At 42.0% G+C, this 11,078-nt stretch overlaps 1 non-coding gene across 1 annotated transcript; it reads left to right on the plus strand.

The window, feature by feature from the left end:
- LOC148851983 (small nucleolar RNA R71) lies at positions 1-107 on the plus strand. The gene has a single exon (XR_016100027.1). It is a non-coding gene; the product is annotated as a small nucleolar RNA R71 (small nucleolar RNA).
- The last annotated feature ends 10,971 nt before the right edge of the window (positions 108-11,078 follow it).

Genomic DNA, 11,078 nt, shown 5'->3' on the forward strand with positions numbered 1-11,078 from the left:
AGGCCATGGTGAGGAACTCTCCTTAACAGCTCCTTGTATCGTTCCCATGACTCATATAAAGATTCCCCCTCTTGCTGGAAAAAAGTAGTGATGTCATTCCTCATTTTAGCAGTTTTAGAAGGGGGAAAATATTTAGAGAGAAAACGGCTGGCCATTTCGTCCCATGTGGCTATAGATCCTGCCGGTAATGAGTTCAACCAAGCTTTGGCTTTATCCTTCAAAGAAAATGGGAATAACCTCAGCCGAATGGCATCATCACTTACCCCATTGTGTTTGAAGGTGTCACAGATTTCCAAGAAGTTAGCAATATGGGCATTCGGATCCTCATGGGCCATACCACAAAACTGAACCGTATTTTGTATCATTTGGATTATGGCCGGTTTAATTTCGAAGTTATTGGCAGCAATAGTTGGCCTGATAATGCTGGAGACAGTCCCGGTGAGGGTAGGCTTGGCATAATCCATCATAGTTCTTTGTTCAGCCATTTCTTGTGCTTCTTGTCTGACTTGCTTAGCAGCTCTCAAACGGACACGGAGAGTCCGTTCAATCTCTGGGTCGTAAAGGATCTCTTCCAGTTCAGGTCTGCTTGTCATAAACTGTTAAAGTCAAAGCAATAAAAATGCCAATATTCACAAAAGAAAATAAATAACTAATCCTATCACACTGAAAATGTAAAGTGAAGTATTGGAATACAAAACCTACATCCTATCATGAATAAATGAAGCCGATTATACTAAAAGCAGATTTAAACCAATCATCTTATTCAAGGTTCCTTTATCTACATCCATCGATTGCAACATCTGAATTCAGACCCAATTTAGATCTGAGTTCAGATCTACAAGTCTTTGGTATTGTTAGTCTAGAGAAATTAATAAATAATAATTCAGATCTGAGCTGGTTATCTCATACACACTCATTGGTATACACTACAATATACATCCATTAAGGTTGGAATCAATTCTGTGATGCTTTAGGGCTGAAATCAGATCTGATCTAAAAAAAAAAAAATTTAAAAGGATCTGAAATAAACTAAAACCAGTCCTGAGTTAGGCTTGGGTTAAAAACTCTACAATTGAAGCCCAAACCTGTATAGCTGATGCATATCAAACACTTGCTAAGACCTGAAAATTGGGTCTGCAATGTTTGGTATTGCAAGCTATTCGGCCCATACAACTTTTGTAGAAATCTGAAATCAGGTCTGCTAACTGTTGCACTATAGCAGCCCTGCTACAGATCTGAATGCTAAAAGAAATACTTGGAAAGTGCTAATTTTTCTTAAATATCTGAGGCATAACAATTATTCAATCCAAACATACACCTCCTTAGCTAATGTAGCTCGGTTACAAGTGGGTAAAGCCAAGAATTCAGTCCACCCAGAATTCATAGTATGCTCTGTATCAGTTCAGTCCTCACATCATATCAACTGCATTTCAGATTTGAATTTCTCTCATTCCTTGCTATCCATTCACCCTTGAGGCAGGTTGGATGTATCCTAGGGTGGATTGGGGTAGTGATGGCACCCAATTCACCTCAAACTTGCATCGGTTCAGATCTGAGTTCAGAGGAATTCAGATCTGAACTGAGCAGATCTGTAACAGCAGAATTCAGATCTGAACTCAAGTCTGAGTTTGGATCTGAATTCTCAATTGCCTTACCTTCAGTTATTGCTACCAAATTGTTTTTGGGGAATAGCAGAAGTGCCCTAGGGTGAATTGGGGTGGTGATGACACCCAATTCCCCTCAAAATTTCATCAGTTCAGGTCTGAGTTCAGAGGAACTCAGATCTGAACTGTTGCAGATCTGCAATAGCAGAATTCAGATCTGAACTCAGATCTGAGTTCTGATCCGAATTCTCAATTGCTCCTCTGGTTGTTCAAAAGATCTCCCCCTTTTTTCTTTCATTTGTTTTTTTTTTTTTTTTTTTTTTGTTTTTGTAACGAAAGAAAAGAATAATAAAATCTGAAACACAAGCAACTCTTTTCGGCTGAGGGCTGCAAATCTGAAATCTACTGATCTGAGTGCCGAATGCAACTCAGATCTGCAACACTCATGTTTATGTGAATTTTTTTTTCTTTTTCTTTATTCTTTTTGAAAGGAACAACACCAAGATTGAATAGTAATCAAATATGCCTTTATTAAAATGAAACTGAAACCAGAAAAAGAGAGTAATCTACTTAAGAAAGAAGAAACATAACTACATGAGTACAGCAGTTGCAGTCCAAGCTGAAATGAAAAAGTTAGCAAATTAACCCAACTATGAATGCAATGCTGAATGAGATCAGATTAAGAATGCTCAATGTTTCCTAATATTGCTTCTCTAAATCCCCGGCAACGGCGCCAAAAACTTGATGTGTGGCTCATTGTGACACTAGCAAGTGCACTAGCCGTTCAAGTAATAAAGTAGTGAGTGAAGTATCGTTCCCACGAGGATTTAGGAAACAATTACCAATACTAAATTGAACATTTCTTATCTGATCAACAAATAAATCAAAACTCTAATGAAAGCTAAGAAATCCTAAATTAAAATCTATCTAAATCATTGGTCCAATTGCCTTCAATTCAGGTTAGAAGAGTAAGCAGTAAATGTCAATCTCAGAATTCAGCAATCTACCAATTTGGATCATTCGAATGAATCATGATTGAGCCTTGGTTTGGTGAAACCCCAAGGTCATGAACAGCCTCTCTCAAGTGCATGTTCATCCTATGCATGAGTGACGGTTCTGCTATCTCTAGCAAGAATCTAATCCTCATGCATGCATTTCTTCAAACACTTCTAAGGCATCAATTCAAATCTGAATTGATCACCAACTGAATTGTGCAAGTTATCTCTAACCTTGCACTCAATTCAGTTCTTGAATAGTAGATCTGAATTCCTAGAGTCTCTCTCAAGCACTCTAGGAATTCCAAGCTGTAGATTAATTCGCCCAATCTGAAAATTGCAGATCTGAATTCTCTTTCAAGCAATTCAGATCTTGCAATCTCAGATCTGAGAATTCAGATCTGAGTTTTGAAGGTTAGTTGGCCGAATTAATCTACAATCACACCCTTATTCAAGAAACTTCAAATACAATGCATGACCATTTGAATGAATCAAAAAGAATTAGATTGCTGAACTGAAATTTTACAAGCTGAAATACATCAAGGAAGAATGGAAACAAGGAGAAAGAAGAAAGAACATATAACTAAGAAACTGAATTCAAATCAAAAGAGAATGAAACTACAAATGATTTATTACAGAAGATCTTTGAATCACAAACTCTCAATTCGAACTCACCTTCTTCTTCTAGCTTGCTTGTCTTGAACTTCCTTCAGCCCTTCTTCTTCTTCTTCCTTGCGCCTAGCCTTCTTCTCTTCTCTTCTCTCAAGGTGGCCGAACCTCTAAGAGTGGGAGAGCTTTCCTCTCAAGCAATTGAACAACTTTCTCCCCTCCTAGAGGCCTCCTTATATAGTTTTTCAAGGGGGCTCTTGCCCCTTCTTGAAGCCTCTAGAATGGGGTGTATTACACCCCTCATGAACCTTCTAGAGTGCTCCCTCCTTCTCTTCAAGAAACTCCTAGAAGTTGCCGCCCCTAGCTCCCTTTGGGCTGCTATTTGGGCTACAACTTAGCTTGCTTTTGAGCTCATGTGGGCTACACTCTAGGCTGTTATTTGGGCTAAAAATGGGCCTTCCTTGCTGGGCCGAATTCTCCTCATAGCTAGGCTTCTTCCCTTGGATTTTCCAAAGAGTTTCACTTGCTCTTCTTGGGCCGAATGAAATTCTCTTGCTCTCATGGCTGGGCCGGGCTGAACTTGATAAATTTTTGGGTTTTCTTTTCTTGCTTTTGCCTTCTTTTTGTTGATTTGGCTCCCCCTGAAATCTTTCTTGCAATCAAGCTAAAATACGGCAAAAATTTAATTAAACCATTATAAAATTTCATGCAAAAACCTCATAAAATATAGATAAATTGTAAGTTCATCAGCCGCCAACATATAGTTTTCTTCTTCTTTCTCTTCATTTGGGGTTTCAAAGTGATTACTGGTGATTAAAGCTGTTCAAGTCATGGCTGAGCTCGTCCTATGAGACACGTGGCCGCCCAGCTATCGCCCTGCCACATCATCCTACTCCAGCCACATCGGCCTAGCTTGACCGAGCTATACTATTACTATGGCCCCCCGTCTTATCCTTCTAGCCACGTCAACTACACGTCATGCGGATGAGCACAATTATAGATAAGGAGGAGTAAGGAAAGATGACTCTGCTAGGGAATGGGACTCTATCTCGAGTACCTTGGCGGTGATGTGTGGCTCATTGTGACACTAGCAAGTGCACTAGCCGTTCAAGTAATAAAGTAGTGAGTGAAGTATCGTTCCCACGAGGATTTAGGAAACAATTACCAATACTAAATTGAACATTTCTTATCTGATCAACAAATAAATCAAAACTCTAATGAAAGCTAAGAAATCCTAAATTAAAATCTATATAAATCATTGGTCCAATTGCCTTCAATTCAGGTTAGAAGAGTAAGCAGTAAATGTCAATCTCAGAATTCAGCAATCTATCAATTTGGATCATTCGAATGAATCATGATTGAGCCTTGGTTTGGTGAAACCCCAAGGTCATGAACAGCCTCTCTCAAGCGCATGTTTATCCTATGCATGAGTGACGGTTCTTCTATCTCTAGCAAGAATCTAATCCTCATGCATGCATTTCTTCAAACACTTCTAAGGCATCAATTCAAATCTGAATTGATCACCAACTGAATTGTGCAAGTTATCTCTAACCTTGCACTCAATTCAGTTCTTGAATAGTAGATCTGAATTCCTAGAGTCTCTCTCAAGCACTCTAGGAATTCCAAGCTGTAGATTAATTCGCCCAATCTGAAAATTGCAGATCTGAATTCTCTTTCAAGCAATTCAGATCTTGCAATCTCAGATCTGAGAATTCAGATCTGAGTTTTGAAGGTTAGTTGGCCGAATTAATCTACAATCACACCCTTATTCAAGAAACTTCAAATACAATGCATGACCATTTGAATGAATCAAAAAGAATTAGATTGCTGAACTGAAATTTTACAAGCTGAAATACATCAAGGAAGAATGGAAACAAGGAGAAAGAAGAAAGAACATATAACTAAGAAACTGAATTCAAATCAAAAGAGAATGAAACTACAAATGATTTATTACAGAAGATCTTTGAATCACAAACTCTCAATTCGAACTCACCTTCTTCTTCTAGCTTGCTTGTCTTGAACTTCCTTCAGCCCTTCTTCTTCTTCTTCCTTGCGCCTAGCCTTCTTCTCTTCTCTTCTCTCAAGGTGGCCGAACCTCTAAGAGTGGGAGAGCTTTCCTCTCAAGCAATTGAACAACTTTCTCCCCTCCTAGAGGCCTCCTTATATAGTTTTTCAAGGGGGCTCTTGCCCCTTCTTGAAGCCTCTAGAATGGGGTGTATTACACCCCTCATGAACCTTCTAGAGTGCTCCCTCCTTCTCTTCAAGAAACTCCTAGAAGTTGCCGCCCCTAGCTCCCTTTGGGCTGCTATTTGGGCTACAACTTAGCTTGCTTTTGAGCTCATGTGGGCTACACTCTAGGCTGTTATTTGGGCTAAAAATGGGCCTTCCTTGCTGGGCCGAATTCTCCTCATAGCTAGGCTTCTTCCCTTGGATTTTCCAAAGAGTTTCACTTGCTCTTCTTGGGCCGAATGAAATTCTCTTGCTCTCATGGCTGGGCCGGGCTGAACTTGATAAATTTTTGGGTTTTCTTTTCTTGCTTTTGCCTTCTTTTTGTTGATTTGGCTCCCCCTGAAATCTTTCTTGCAATCAAGCTAAAATACGGCAAAAATTTAATTAAACCATTATAAAATTTCATGCAAAAACCTCATAAAATATAGATAAATTGTAAGTTCATTAGCCGCCAACATATAGTTTTCTTCTTCTTTCTCTTCATTTGGGGTTTCAAAGTGATTACTGGTGATTAAAGCTGTTCAAGTCATGGCTGAGCTCGTCCTATGAGACACGTGGCCGCCCAGCTATCGCCCTGCCACATCATCCTACTCCAGCCACATCGGCCTAGCTTGACCGAGCTATACTATTACTATGGCCCCCCGTCTTATCCTTCTAGCCACGTCAACTACACGTCATGCGGATGAGCACAATTATAGATAAGGAGGAGTAAGGAAAGATGACTCTGCTAGGGAATGGGACTCTATCTCGAGTACCTTGGCGGTGATGTGTGGCTCATTGTGACACTAGCAAGTGCACTAGCCGTTCAAGTAATAAAGTAGTGAGTGAAGTATCGTTCCCACGAGGATTTAGGAAACAATTACCAATACTAAATTGAACATTTCTTATCTGATCAACAAATAAATCAAAACTCTAATGAAAGCTAAGAAATCCTAAATTAAAATCTATATAAATCATTGGTCCAATTGCCTTCAATTCAGGTTAGAAGAGTAAGCAGTAAATGTCAATCTCAGAATTCAGCAATCTATCAATTTGGATCATTCGAATGAATCATGATTGAGCCTTGGTTTGGTGAAACCCCAAGGTCATGAACAGCCTCTCTCAAGCGCATGTTTATCCTATGCATGAGTGACGGTTCTTCTATCTCTAGCAAGAATCTAATCCTCATGCATGCATTTCTTCAAACACTTCTAAGGCATCAATTCAAATCTGAATTGATCACCAACTGAATTGTGCAAGTTATCTCTAACCTTGCACTCAATTCAGTTCTTGAATAGTAGATCTGAATTCCTAGAGTCTCTCTCAAACACTCTAGGAATTCCAAGCTGTAGATTAATTCGCCCAATCTGAAAATTGCAGATCTGAATTCTCTTTCAAGCAATTCAGATCTTGCAATCTCAGATCTGAGAATTCAGATCTGAGTTTTGAAGGTTAGTTGGCCGAATTAATCTACAATCACACCCTTATTCAAGAAACTTCAAATACAATGCATGACCATTTGAATGAATCAAAAAGAATTAGATTGCTGAACTGAAATTTTACAAGCTGAAATACATCAAGGAAGAATGGAAACAAGGAGAAAGAAGAAAGAACATATAACTAAGAAACTGAATTCAAATCAAAAGAGAATGAAACTACAAATGATTTATTACAGAAGATCTTTGAATCACAAACTCTCAATTCGAACTCACCTTCTTCTTCTAGCTTGCTTGTCTTGAACTTCCTTCAGCCCTTCTTCTTCTTCTTCCTTGCGCCTAGCCTTCTTCTCTTCTCTTCTCTCAAGGTGGCCGAACCTCTAAGAGTGGGAGAGCCTTCCTCTCAAGCAATTGAACAACTTTCTCCCCTCCTAGAGGCCTCCTTATATAGTTTTTCAAGGGGGCTCTTGCCCCTTCTTGAAGCCTCTAGAATGGGGTGTATTACACCCCTCATGAACCTTCTAGAGTGCTCCCTCCTTCTCTTCAAGAAACTCCTAGAAGTTGCCGCCCCTAGCTCCCTTTGGGCTGCTATTTGGGCTACAACTTAGCTTGCTTTTGAGCTCATGTGGGCTACACTCTAGGCTGTTATTTGGGCTAAAAATGGGCCTTCCTTGCTGGGCCGAATTCTCCTCATAGCTAGGCTTCTTCCCTTGGATTTTCCAAAGAGTTTCACTTGCTCTTCTTGGGCCGAATGAAATTCTCTTGCTCTCATGGCTGGGCCGGGCTGAACTTGATAAATTTTTGGGTTTTCTTTTCTTGCTTTTGCCTTCTTTTTGTTGATTTGGATCCCCCTGAAATCTTTCTTGCAATCAAGCTAAAATACGGCAAAAATTTAATTAAACCATTATAAAATTTCATGCAAAAACCTCATAAAATATAGATAAATTGTAAGTTCATCAGGCGGCTAACCTCACCCCGACAACCCCAAAAGCCCAATCCGGCCAGGATACAGATCTACGGTTATAAAAAGGCACTCCATCCTCATAGCTTGGCCTAACCACCCACCACCTCTTACTGACTTGAGTGTCGGAGTACTTACCCAAAGATAATTCCTCGGGCCTCTGATTTCTTTCCTAATCACAGGTCTTGAGGCACGGCCTCATCCTTGTAGCTCGGCCTCTCCCTTTCTGCAAGGATTATTTGGTTGCTCTCCTCAGTTTGTGCACCACCTCGGATTAAGCAGCATTAGATTGGCACTGTCTGTGGGAAAGTACAAAAAGCCACCCCGAAAATCTTTTCTTACCGCACAATCAAGAAAGCGACCAAGATGCCCAAGAACTAGTCCAAGTGTTCAACAGGCCGATCCCCATCTTGGGAGTCTCGCCACCACAGTTCTTCGCATCAAGAAATCCACAGCCCCCAACTACGATTGATCCTGAGCAATTCTGAGTAATGCAAGAAAAAATTGACAAGATCTTCAAAATGATGGAGAACCTAGGACCTGTAACACCCTCTGGCAAGACATGCACGAAGGATGGTTCTCATCTCGAGGACCCTAAAGTGTGCCGAGCAGATACAACAAGAAGGTTGGCCCCCTCCATCCGTGAAGGACGGTGCAGTGCGCACCAAGAGGGAAAGGGCGATGCACACTGTGGCTCTGGACCAAAGGGATGACAAGATTCAAGAACTCTGCCAGCGCTTAGAGGAGTTAGAGCGCAGCTAGAGAAGCATGACAACAGTTGAAGATCGGTCAGTTCCACCACTCATGCCCATGGCTAAGGAGTCACCCTTCTCCCAGGAAATTGTTGACAAGGTACCTCCCACAGGATGTTGGGCACCCCCACTTGAGAAGTGCGATGGAAACACTGATCCCGCCGACCATATCGAAGCATTAAAGGCTCAGTTAATGTTGCACGGATCCTTCGAGGGCTTGATGTACAAAACCTTAGTGGCCACTCTCGCAGGTCCAACCCTAATTTGGTATTCCTCCTTGCCCCCACGTTGAATAGCGTCGTGGGAGCAACTGGAGACCCAGTTTCGTACTCAATTCCCAACGAGTCAAAAGCATTAGAAGACCTCAGCCTGCCTCATGCAGGTGTGATAGAGGAAAAATGAGTCCCTCAAGGATCCTGGCCAGATTCAATAAGGAAGCGCTATAGGTTAGGAACCTTAAACAGTCCATGGCTATCACCTTTATCTATCATGGCCTCCACCCATCCCCATTCAACTTTTCCATCCCCAAACACCCTACACAAACCCTGGCTACGCTGATGAGCCATGCATAGAAGTATATCATTGCAGATGAAGCACAGACACAACTACGGGCTGAGGAAGAGAGTCCCGACAAGAAGAGAAGATTATAAGAGGCAAGATCTCCGACCTGACCACAAACCACAGACACTCCTGCCAACCAATCAAAACTTCACACTACTCAATATGCCATGGTCTAAAGTGTTGAGGCAAATTCGTGACCGTAACTATGTTCGTTGGCCCGAGAAGATGAAAACGCAAAGCAACAAGAGGAATCGCGACAAATATTGCGAGTTCCATAGAGATCATGGCCACGACATGGAAACTTCTTCGACCTGCGCAACCACATTGAAGAACTAATCAGGCGTGGGTACCTAGGCGGATTCGTCAAGAGCAAGAACCCAACATAGGAAGAATAGCGTACGGAGGATGCTCGATCACCGCCTCGAGCTCCCCCTATTGGTGTCATCCACATCATATCAGGTGGAATCACTACAGGAGGGGAGAGTAGCTCGAGGCACAAGAAGTATGCACGACTGTGCGAGATTGACAATCGGGGCACAAGAAGAAGTGCGGCTAGATCATCACATTCACTGACGATGATCTCCGGGCGGTTCAGACCACACATGACGATGACTTGGTCTTCATGACCAAGGTGACCAACTTCGAGATAAGATGGGTCCTGGTTAACAAGGGTAGCTCTACTGATGTACTCTTCGAGGATGCGCTTGAGAAGCTCGGAATGGACAAAAAGTGCCTCACCCCCGTTGACACTCCCCTAATGGGCTTCTCTAGGGAGTCCCTCTTGCCCATTGGGAAAATAACTCTCCCCTTACTAATTGAAGATGGTGACGTTACTACGACGACCATGGTGGACTTCACTGTGGTTCATTGCCCCTCTTCGTACAATGCCATCCTTGGTAGGCTAGCCCTTAATGCTCTGCAATCTGCAGTCTCCACATTCCATCTTGATATGAAGTTCCCAATTGAATATGATATAGGGGTAGCATGTGGGGATCATAAAATTGCATGGAAGTTCTACCTGCTCTCCTACTGAGAACAATGACCGGTCACAGAAGGACAGAAGCCTATAACTTCCGAGATGAGGTGAGGACATGTCGTGGATAACCAGTCGAAGACCTCATCCAGGTACCGCTTAATGAAGGAAACCCCGAGAGGAGAGTCCAGGTCGGCTCTCTCTTAAATGACCACCTCTGGGAAGAGCTTGTATAGCTACTAAGAGACCACGCTGATGTATTTGCCTGACGACAGTAGATATGTCAGGGATTGACCCCGAAGTCATTACACACCATTTGAACGCTGACCCCCACTACCGACCTGTCAAGTAGAGGAAGAGGAATTTCACAACAGAATGGTGGAAGGTGATTGCAGATGAAGTACAAAAGCTACTCAATGCCGGCTTCATTAGGGATGTCAAGTATCTCGACTAGCTGGCCAATGTAGTAATGGTGAAAAATCCAATAGGAAGTGGAGAATATGCATCGACTTCACTGACCTAAACAAACCCTACCCCAAATACAACTTTCCTTTAACAATGATCGACCAACTTGTTGATGCAACAACGACCTTGAACTCCTAAGCTTTATGGATGCCTTCTCAGGGTACAATCAGATCCAAATGCATCCCAATGATCAGGAGAAAATAGCCTTTATCATCAATCATGGTTTGTATTGCTACAAGGTCATGCCCTTTGGCCTCAAGAGCGCCAACGCAACTTACCAAAGGCTGGTGAATGAGGTGTTCAAAGATCTACTCTGTCGAAATGTAGAAGTGTAGATCGACAACATGCTAGTGAAGAGCAAGAAGGCCGAGCGGCACCTTGCCGACCTAAAGGAAGTCTTCAATACCCTCAAGAAGTATAAGATGAAGCTGAGCCTGACCAATTGTGCTTTCGGTGTCGGCTTAGGTGAATTCCTGGGGTTTATGGGGACACAAAGGGGGATTGAAGCAAACCT

The sequence above is a fragment of the Nelumbo lutea genome, chromosome 5, assembly GCF_056320005.1.
Source record: "Nelumbo lutea isolate HS-2025 chromosome 5, American lotus-T2T, whole genome shotgun sequence".
NCBI classification, from domain to species: Eukaryota; Viridiplantae; Streptophyta; class Magnoliopsida; order Proteales; family Nelumbonaceae; genus Nelumbo; species Nelumbo lutea.